A 10,852-nucleotide genomic window follows, 5' to 3' on the forward strand; every position below is an offset into this window, starting at 1 on the left:
CAGGCACAGGACCAAGACTGGACGCTGAGGACGACAGCGGCTTGTGCGGAAAACCCTGGGAAAAAAGGAAAGCTCTCTCTAGGCTGAGGTGGCTCTGCCGGGGGGTTGGGGGTGGGCAACACGCTGCGCAGCTGGGGGCGCCCCAGGGAGAGTGGGGCCACCAGAGGGGCGACATGGAGCACAGAGAAAAACGAGAAAGAAACGGGGCCCCGTGACCTCTCTCAGCACCTCGATCCAGCCACACCTGAAGTGTGACTCTGGGCTCTTCCCTTAAAGGAGTCAGAATATGTGTGAACTGATTTCTGCCACTTGCCGCCCTAGGACCCCAGACTCCATCAGCCTGGAAACTGCAGTGTGAGTTCATGCATGTCCCTTTCTCTCTCTGACACCCGGGCCATCAGAAAAGGGAGCCACAGAGGAAATGATGTCTGAGGTCCCCTGGCAGCCTTGGTACTCTAGCCAGTTGCAAAGGTTAGGACTGACCCTCCCCCACCCCTGGGTACTTGGCTGGAGACAGAGAAATCAGCCCTTCTCCCGAGTGAAGCCTGGAGGGTTTGTTAAAACCCAGAGGACTGGGCACTCCCGCCAGGTTCTGAGTCAGCAGGGCTGGGGTGGAGATGCTCGGGGCAGGGTCCCAGGTTCTGCATTCTAACAGGCTCCCCTCGAAGTTCAGATTGCTCCTGCCAGTGACCACATTTCGAGGACCCAGACCTTAAATCTATTCCACTCTTCCCAGTTGCTTGGAGCAGGTGCCCAGTGCAAAAGTGAAGGCCCAGCCAGGCAGGAGACCATAACCCTTCAGTCCCCAAAGCAGACCCCCAGTTAAGGAAAAGCGCCCTTGCAATTGCAAGGAGAGGCCAGCCTTTAAACGACTGATGCACCGGGTCTCAGCTTTGGCCTGTCCCACTGCTGACCCTTCTAGTCAGCTCTCCACCCTGGGATTTATCTAAACAACGAGGAGGCAGAAAATGCCACCTGGTGCCTCCCTGGGCTCCGGGCAGGCCCCATGCTGGTCTGCCGGGAGTTGTGAGCACCCCGTCTCCGGCTTCTCCCCCCACCAGGCCACATGCCAGCACCCCATACCGTGCAGCCTGGCTGGCCCTGGCTCTCCCTGACTTACATCCGACTTGGCTGCCTTGAAAAGCCTCCTGTGGCTTTTGGACCAGGGACACTGTTCAACAGAAAACGGCTTCCCCGCTAACCGCCTTTCCAAGGTGGCACTGGCCCAGAGGGCCTGGCCTGGCTCACAGCTCCCAGCTTCAGGACCTCAGGCAAGTTACCTGCGCTCTCTGGGGCCTGCGCTTTCCATGTGCAAAGGGGAAGGAAGCTGCCTCTGGTGATTAGGGAGACAGATTCTCATAAGGCCTAGGGCCTGGCTTACAGAGCGTGCCCACCCCACCCACCCCAGACCAGCAGCCTCGCCAGCCCCTGGGAGCTGGTGAGGAATGCAGATTCTCAGGCCCCACCTTCGTCCTTCTGCCGGGAAAGGGGCGTTCTAACAAGATCCCAAGTGAAGCCTCCGCCTTCCGGGTCTGAGCACTGGCACAGGGCTCAGCTACCATCCCCGGTCGTTGGAACATCCCAGGGCAGAGATGACAACCCCCAGAGGCCTGGGGGATGGCAGGCAGGGATCAGAGGTCATGAAAGGGTAAGCGAGGGGAGAAAAGTCCTCTGGGTTCTCCCAGCCTCCCAACGAATGACAAGCCCCTGGATGGCTCAGGAGAGGGGAGGGGACCTGAGGCTTAGCAAGTGGACCACTAGCCTTAACTCATGGTTCAGCCTAGGTAATAAAACAGCAACAACATTCCAGGTCTCAGCTTTGGGGCTTTCAGCAGAGACTGGCTGTCTGGTCCTCTCTGCAGAAGGTTGAATGTTTTACATTTAAGGAGGTGGATCAGACTCAGTCAGAGCAGAAGTTGGCAGGGAGGCTGCCCTGAGAGGTGCCCGCTGCAGCCAGGCCCAACAATGCCCCCAGGACTCATGGAGTGGTGCCCAGGTGGAAGTGGGCGGGTGGGTGGGGGTGGCTGGATTCCTCCAGTTCCAGTCTTGAAACACCCCCTCAAAAGCACTAAGGGGCCCCTGAAAGGGCTGGGGGTTCCTCTACCCTTTGCCGCCCCGCCAGCCCTGCTGAAGGAATCCAGCAGGAAGGCTCCCACCCGCCTGGGACCCACCAGCAGCTGGACTACACCTAGGAAGGGGTGGTGGGCTGGGCAGGCTTCAGAGTCCCAGGCGTGTGCTGGGTGAGACGGAGGGGCTCTTCAGAGACACTGAGCTGCCAGCAGTAATAAAAACATATCCACCTTGAAAAAAATACTGGCTTGATTTTATAAAACCAAGTAAACAACTTAAAATACACGGGCGGCCCGGAGCTGCCCCTTGGAGACCATCTTGCAGTGACTTGTACCCTTTTCTTCAGGCCTGGGATGCAATCTTTGCAAACTCACAACTTCCATTGATGAGAAGTGGAAGCAGCAACAAATTCTGCTCAGTCCCCAGCGAGAGAGGCTGGAAGGCAGGGCTTCTTTTTTTAAAAGATTCATTCTGACCTATACTCTTCTACCAAGAATACTGAGGGTTGATTTCCTTTTGGATGGACTGGTGTGATCTCCTCGCTGTCCAACGGACTCTCAAGACTGATGGTGAAGCTGAAGCTCCAATACTTTGGCCCCCTGATGCGAAGAGCCGACTCGTTGGAAAAGACCCTGATGCTGGGAAAGATTGAAGCCGGAGGAGAAGGGGACGACAGAGGATGAGATGGTTGGATGGCATCACTGACTCAGTGGACGTGAGTTTGAGCAAGCTCCCGGAGACAGTGAAGGACAGGGAAGCCTGGTGGGCTGCAGTCCATAGGATTGCAAAGAGTCAGACACGACTTAGCAACTGAACAACAACATGCTCTTCTACCAATGATGGAATAAAACCCCACTTTCTTCCCCCAAGGAAGAGCTTTTCATTAAAGACCTCTTGCGACAGCTCTGAACAGAGCATCTCTGAACTCTAGGCCCCAGATCAGGTGGCCCCTTGCAGAGCAAGGGCTTGGACACCCTGAAAACCGACAGGACCACAGCTGAATCCTTAAAGGGGGCCCCACAGGACCACCACCCCTGTGCTGATGATGTGTGCTCCCCAACAGAGAGAAAAAAGGGTCCTTCCCAGCTTCACTCAGTAGGCATTTCCCTTGGAAGTGATACTTCCTTACAGGTTAGAATCAGAGATGGGGAGGGCTTGCCTAGGTCACACAGCAAGCCAATGGCCAAGGGCTCTCAAACCCTGATGCTGTGGTGCCCTTTAACACGTCCTTTAACTCTTGTGGTCAGCCCCATGAGGGCTCGAGCTGGTCTGCCCAGTCCACCTGCCACCTGCCTGGGGCCCAGGACAGGGTCTGGAACTAACATTTGTTGGAGGGATGTATGGAGATGGGTGGATGTAATTTCCAAGCCTGGACCCACTCAGACGGTCAAACTGCAGGCTCTTATTTCAGGACAAAGGGACTCAGGCAGCAGTTATCTGTGTGCTGGGCATGCCATGACCTCAGTCAGGTGACTGGATAAAAGGCAAGACCTCGCAGGTCTGGGTTCCAGGCAGAGAAGAGGTCCTCTGGGGCTCAGAGGAAGGCGAGATTAAGCCCACCTGGAGGCGGATCATCTTTTTGGGGGGCTTATGATGTGCCAGCATCATTAAGGGGCTGCAAGAAGCCTTCATGGAGTAGGGGGCCTCAAGCTGGCCCTGGGGGAGTGGGACTTAGGAGGGAAGGAAGGAAGGGCCTTTTGGGTCGAGGTATGGGGTGGGCTGAGAGCCCAAGGCTGGGCCTAGGAGCAGAAACCAGCCGGATCACGCGGGGCGCTGAGATAAGGGAGCAGGTGAGAACACGCGCTGGATGGGAGCCAGATCAGGTGAGGCCCTGAATGCCAGGCTGGGGAGTTTGGGCCTGATTTCACGAAGCACTAGGGAGCCCCTGCCGGCCTGGGAGCCGGACAGTGATGAGCTGGTGAGAGCTGACACCCCCACTGCCCAGCCCCCTCTTTCCTGGCAACCCCACAGACGAAAGCGAAGCCCAGGAGGCATTATCTGGGTGAGCAGGCTGCGGTCTTGGGCTGGGGTGGCATTCACCCCGAGAGGAGTCACCAGGTGCCATCGGGTAACAGAACGGCTGTTCTGAAGATCAAGGCCTGAGTCCACCACCAGGCATGAGCGGCCCTGGGTCTCCAGGTGCCGGCTGGCCGTGGGGCGGAAGGGCAGAGCCTTCAGGACCGCCCCCTTCCTGAGCCCTGCCCCAAAGGAGCATGACTCGGCTGAAACCCAAGGCCAGCCGCACTCTGCACCCCCAGCAGGCAGCAGCACCCTGGCGGCGTTAAGGACTTTCTGCGGGGACCCCGCGGCAGCTCTTCCATCCTGTACGGAGGGGAGAGTGGTGGGAAGGGGAAGACTCACAGAATGTCCCCACCAGGGAGCCCACAGAGACATCGTCCCAGCCTCCGCTCAGGGAGGGTAGGCTGAGGGCCAAGCTGGTGAGGGGGCAGGCAGAACCACAAGTGTGTGAACAAGGGCCTCTTGCCGATGGAGGCTCCCTTCAGACCTCAGTCTCCCCATCCATTAAATGGGTGTGTGGGGTCCGCGTAACTCCCTGACCCCAAAGTCCCCACACCCCCAGCCACCTTCCCTAGCGTTCCTAGCCCCTGGAGAAACGCCCTGGGATTGTTCATTAACTCCTTTCTGATACAGATTTTCTTTCCCTAGACTGGGAGCACCTTCAGCCCAGGGGCTGGTCTATGTACCATCCCTCCCTCCGGCTTTTGTCCTAGGCCGGAAGCCTTGAAGACGCGCAGTAAAAAAACGCCCGTGTAGTGAAAGGAGGGGCAGAGATGCTGGTTGTCCTTCCAGGTCCCAGCTGTGTGACGGGTGAGAAGGCTCTTTTCTGAGGGTGGACAAAGTTTTCCAGGCGATGGAGGTGAGAACCCCCGGTGCAGGCACAGGGTTTAAATGCAGGAAGGGATTTAAGACCCACCAGGGCTGAATAAGCATTGGTTCCGGCCCTCGGCGGCTTCTCTGCCCACTTTCAGGGTAAGTTCAAAGCAGTCGGGTGGGGGCATTTCATTCATTGAGCTGGCGGCACTCGGGGTGAATAAGACAGGCCAGGCTCAGTCAATGACTCCCAGGTGCAGGCTAGCTGTTCAGAATGGCCGGGAGACCTGTATGTTCGGACGAGCGTCAGCTCCGCAGTGGTCTGCTCTTTGAATAGAGAAAACGGCAGAACCGAGAACGGGATGACGCCCTGGTCATTAACAACAAACCAGAACTGCAGCTAGCTCGCCGAACAGATCCTAACCAACCCTGGGCCCAAGGGGAAATCAGAACTGAAACGAACACTGATCTAGAATGGAATTAGAAGGAATACGTGTCCATCTAGATATCTGAGGGGTACAGCCAAAGCTGCATGCAGAGGGCAACGTATACTCTTAAAGGCCTCACTGTTATTATAGGAAGGGGTAGACGGCAGAGACGAGAGACAGAATGTCAGCCAGACGCACAGCCTGAGGCCTAGACTGCACTTCCTAAAAAAGGATCTTTAAGGACCACTTTTACTTTGTGCAGTGTTGTATTGCTTGAGCTCTACTGTTTCTGTAATTAAAAGCCCCTCTTGACAGTTTCTCATAAAGTTAACAAATATCTACCCTACGCCCCAGCCGTTCCACTCTTAGAGAAATGAAAATGTATGCCCCCAAAGAGACTTGTACACAAGGGCTTCATTCATAACCACCCCGGACTGGAGACAAGCCAAATGTCCCTCCACAGGAGAGTGGACACAGCAAACCGAGGGGCGTCCCCCCAGCGGTCCACTCCTCAGCAGCACCACTGGTACCCTCGACAGCGCGGATGGACCTTAAATCATCCAGCGGAGAGGAGCCAGACACAGAAGGGTATGTACCGTAAAATCCACCCGGCTCTAGGCCTGGCAAACCTAACAGTGATGGAAATCAGAAACTGGTTGTCTCCGGGAGCGGGAGGGCACACGTCCACTTTCCAGGGGAGCTGCAAATGTTCTCCAGCTTGACCTGAATGGTGGCTACACAGGTGTAGCAATCTGACAAGACTCAACAAACCGTAACAGAATCTTTGCATTTCACTGAATGCAAATCATATCTCGATTTTAATAGATTTTTTTTAACAGCCACAGTTGAAAACTTGGAAACATACCGATGCCCAGGCTCCATCCCCTGGGGACTTGGGGCCTGGGAACCTGAATGTGTACCAAGTCCCTCAGGCTAATTCTGCTGCCAGACTCCGGTTAAGGTGACCCGCCCCCCCTGCCTGCGCACCCCTCCCCTTTGCTTGTGTTGGGTGATTTCTCATCTGCAAGTTGGTGTTTAGAGACAGAAGAGCAATTTCCATCCTCTCTGCCCTCTCCCTGCCCCCCCCAACCCCTGCCCCTCAGCCGTGGTCTCCAAACGAAGCCTCGGAGCAGGTGAGGCGGGCAGGGACGCCCTGACCCACGCCTTGTCCAGGGCGGATGCCCTCCAGCCCGGGCGCCAGGGCTACCTGCTCTGAGGAGGTCAGAGGCACAGTTAATGGCCTGTGTACCTGTTAAACAGTGTGTCCGGGCCTTCACCCCGTGTTTACGACAAGAGCTCAAGGCAAGATTCGCTGGCACGGAAAATGCTTTTATGCCCTGGCGAGCAGTAGCCTGGCCACCTTGGGTCCCGGACTTCTGCCTGGTCCCCGTACTCCCCGTGAGGGTCTCCTGCCCCCTCAGGTTGACCTGGCTTCTACGCCGCTGCCCCTAAACCCGGCCTGATGCTATCTCTATCTCCACTGCCCGTGTGCCTAGTGCTCCACCGCCTGGTTCCTACTCCTCTCTCCAGCTGGGTGCCCCGCGAGGCTTGTCTACTGCCTGCCCTGTGCCTCTGCACCCGCTATGCCCCCCTGCCTGGAATGCCAGCCCGCCCTGTCCCTCTGCCAGCTCCGGCATCACCTCCTCTGAGAAGCTGGAACGTCTCCTGCCTACACCCTTGGCATCTCACACCCAGTGAGAGCAGTCACGGGCGGCGGGGTCACCAGGGGCGGTCATCCTGCCAAGCTCCCTCTCTCTGGGCTGCGAGCTCTTTGAAGGCCAATATTCTACTCCAAATCCAGAGCCCAGTGAGAACAGACCAGAGCAAAGAAATGAGGCACGTTTAAAAAAAAAAGAAAAGAGCTCCCACTCACACTTGAAAGCACCCCTCCACCCCCCGCCGGGAATTTCCGCACACAGGGCTCCTCCCCAGAGAACCTGTAAATTCACTTTGGCCGAGATAAGTTGGCCATCACGGAGGAGTGAGACGTGACCCTGAAGACCTCACTGATGACCTTTGGCAGAGGTTGGGAGGCAGCCCACACCCGCCTGCTGACCCTGGGGTTCCAACCCTCACTGATGACCTTTGGCAGAGGTCGGGAGGCAGCCCACACCTGCCCGCTGACCCTGGGGTTCCAAGGCCAGCCTGGATTCCCACTCGGACCCCTCCCAGCTATAGCCTGGCTGCACCCCAGGTGTCCTCTGTCATTTATTTTCCAGCTCTTTCCTGTATACAGGAACGTGCTGAATGACTCGCGAGTGTCTTATCATTTCGGGACCTTTGGAAAGGCCTTCAGATAAAGCCTGACAGGGTTCCGAATCCCTTGACAAGCTGACAGGTAGACAGTGAGCAAACGCCACCCTCAGAGCCTACACTGCCAGTGGGGGGGGGGTGCTGGCAGTGGGGTAGGAGGGGCCCCCGGAGAGGCACAGAGGAGGGAGCATGAGTAACTAGGGGCAGAATTAAGGTGCTGAGGGGCCCACATACTCACCCTCCAACCCTGAGGACCTTTGTCCGTCATGTTCCCCAGGTGCTGGTCCAATTTCAACTCTGCAGTGACTAAAGTTCCACAGAGCCCAAACTCATGGCTGGCTGAGGGAATGCTTCTGAAGCCTGACCCTGGCGCTGTCCAATCGAGGCCAAGTCCTCTGGGAAGCCCTCAGTTTGCCCATCTGTAAAATGGGCGCCACCCGCTCACTGGGGCCTTCCGACTACACAGGTGTTGCCGGATCTCCTGAGGGTGAGATGGGCAGGACGGGGCGGGGCGGGGCAGGGCGCCCGAAGCTGCGCCACAGGTCATCCAAGGGCAGCCCCAGAGGACAAGAGCCTGAGGTTGAGACTCGGCCCTTGCCACACACCACAGTGACCCAGGACCTCGTGACACCCTCTAATCGGCAGCTCCGAAGCCGAGCCCGGCTTTACAGCTTACCACAGGCTTATTCAGCCTCATCTCCCTCAATCCCCTCAAGGACGCCGTGAGGCCGGCTTGGCGTCCTTGCTGCCTGGACTGCAAAGCTGAGGTTCAGAGTGGACAGGGGAAATCACCCAAGGTCGTCTGCCAGCTAAGACAGAGGCGCAGTCCTTGGACTTGGCTCCCTGGGGACAAGCTCCTGCCTCTCATTCTCCAATTACCCCTTAACCAGTTTACTCCACCCATTTTACAGATGAGGAAACTGAGGCCCCAAAAAAAGGCTGCCCAAGGTCAATAGGGGCAGGGGGCGCTGCACCAGGCCCAAGACCTCTAGCCAGTTCCCCACTCCTACGCTACGGGGGGTTCTCCTCCAGGGCCCGCCAGCCACTCCACGCCATTCGGATGGAATTCCACCCCCACTGCACCCCCACAGCACCCCGCTCGCTGTGTGCCCACCCCACACTCCCCGGATGCCTCCCTGGTCGAGAGGGAGGCAGGCGGTTGCTAAGCGCTCACCACCCGCTCGCTCTCATAAAAATAAACTCCTTCTGGCTGGGAGTCTCTGGATGAGATTCCCCTCCTTTCCAGCCAAGAGAAAATTAAAAAGAAATTAAAAAAAGATCTCCCCCATGACATTTATTTGAACGGCAGCAGTGCCAAAGCAGGGGCCGATTCTCCCAAGTCCAAGTGGAGCCACACACCACTCAACCTCAGCCCCGAGACCCTCTGTTCAAGTGTCCGGGCAGTTACTGAGCTGATTTATTTCCCCAGGCAGGAAACGGGGGCCAGGGCTGCCTCCCAAGCCTCTGGGGCTGGTCCTGGGGGAGGCCAGGATCTGGCAAAGCCCAAGCAGTGACCAAAATAGCCCAGCCCAGCACACACCTCCCTCCGAGTGCCCGGGAGGGCAGCCCACAGGTTCCCCTCCGGTCCAGGACGAAGCCTCGGGCGCCGGCCGCTGGCGAAGGCCCCTGAGAGCCTCCCTCTGACTTCCCCAGGTGGGAGGGGGACCAGAGCCTCCGGCACAAAAGAGGAACCCCCAGCAGGAAGGGAGAGATCTTGAGAAGGATGTGTCCCGCTGTCCCTGCTGGCTGTCCCTGGGGGCCTCCATCCTGCCGCTCCAGGTGGCTGGACGTTGGCACTGCCACCTGCCCGCCGCACCCTCGGAGCCGCGCCACCCTGTCACCTCCACCTGCTCGGCCCTGCCCTGGAGAACCAGCTCTGGGCGCTTGGTCCTCCAGGCACCCGGGGACACTCCCTCAGGTACAGTTGAGGACATGTCGCAATGGGGAGCCAGAGGCAGAAGCCCCACTTAGGGACACACACGTGCACAGCCAGGCACTCAGAGATACAGTCACACACACACACACAGGTTCACACAGACGCACTCCAGGGGGCACAAGGGCACACATCCCAAGACACGGCCGCACAGGTATCACAGACACACACACCCGAGCATTCACGCGCACTGCCCAGAGCACGGAACAGCAGACACACACGGGGACACGCGAGTGCCCGGGGAAACAGCCACCCCTAGAAACACACAGACACACACGCACACGGGGACACGGAGGTATCTGCAGATCCCTAGTGAGATGGAGACACCGGAGCGCGTGCACACACACACACACACACACACACACACACACACACACCTGGCTCCTTGCTGAGACGCCCCAGCCCTTTCGCAGGGAAACAATAACAGCCCCGCTGGGGGACCGGGCGAAGGACCCTTCGTCCCGCCCTTGGTGGAACTGGGGGCCCCCCGGGGGCGGGGAGGAGGTCGGGGCTGGCGGGGGGCGCGGGGACTAGGCGGGGGCTCCGCGCGCCCGGCTCCGTCTCCCTCGGTACCTGGGGCGGCCACGGCGCTGCGCTCGGCCGCGCTCGGTTCCGCGCGCCGAGGGACTGCCCGCCGGCGCGATCTCTGGCCCGCGGGGTCCGCTCTTCCGGCCCCCGCTCGGCGGGGCCCGATCTCGGAGCTCGCGGTCCTCAGGGCTCGGCGTTGACTAGCGAGCCGCGCTGCGGCCAGGACCCGGAGCTCGGCGCTGGCGGCGGCGCGGAGGAAGCAGTAATTTATAAGCGGCTTCTTCCTGACCTCGCGTGTCTGTTGTCTGAGCAGGCAGCTCTCAGCATCACCCATCCTGCTGGGTGGAAAAATACCAGCTTGGCCGGGCCGGGGGCGGGGCCCGGGGGCGGGCCCGGGGCGGGTCTGGGGCGCCTGCCACGCCCCCACGGGGGACACACGCGCGCTCTCACTCTCACTCACACACACACACACACGCACAGGCACACGCCGCACACGCACGCGCGCTCGAGCTCGGACACAAAGAGCCCCGGGCTCGCCGAGCGCGCGCACACGGCCTCGTGCGGCGGGCGAGCGCTCAGTCCCTGCTCCCCGCAGTGGAGCGCGCCTTTCGAGGCACCTAGTTACCGCCTGACGCCAAGGAGGGCGAGGCGGGGGTGCGGGTGGGGGCGCCAAGAAGGGGCGTCTTCAGCCCCCTCCACCGGTCTTCCGATGAGGAGCCGGAGAGCCCAACCCAGCGCGAAGCACCAAGCCCACAGCTAGCCCTCCCCCGGGCTCAGGGGATGCGGCCAGGGCTTCCCGAGAGCGGTG

At 59.2% G+C, this 10,852-nt stretch overlaps 1 protein-coding gene across 6 annotated transcripts in view; it reads right to left on the reverse strand.

Annotated features, from left to right (window-relative positions):
- Positions 1 to 10,366, reverse strand: part of SLC6A6 (solute carrier family 6 member 6) — an 81,816-nt gene extending 71,450 nt beyond the window's left edge. For 4 of the 6 annotated variants that reach the window (XM_027957819.3, XM_027957816.3, XM_042236441.2 and 1 more), the window contains exon 1: positions 10,090 to 10,149. The gene's annotated coding sequence lies outside the window, so the exon portion shown is untranslated. Of the gene's footprint in view, positions 1 to 10,089 lie in introns of all 6 variants that reach the window. The other 2 variants (XM_042236439.2, XM_042236438.2) reach the window with 1 other exon arrangement.
- Between the last annotated feature and the right edge of the window lie 486 nt (positions 10,367 to 10,852).

Source organism: Ovis aries, chromosome 19 (assembly GCF_016772045.2).
Source record: "Ovis aries strain OAR_USU_Benz2616 breed Rambouillet chromosome 19, ARS-UI_Ramb_v3.0, whole genome shotgun sequence".
In the NCBI taxonomy this organism is placed as follows: domain Eukaryota; kingdom Metazoa; phylum Chordata; class Mammalia; order Artiodactyla; family Bovidae; genus Ovis; species Ovis aries.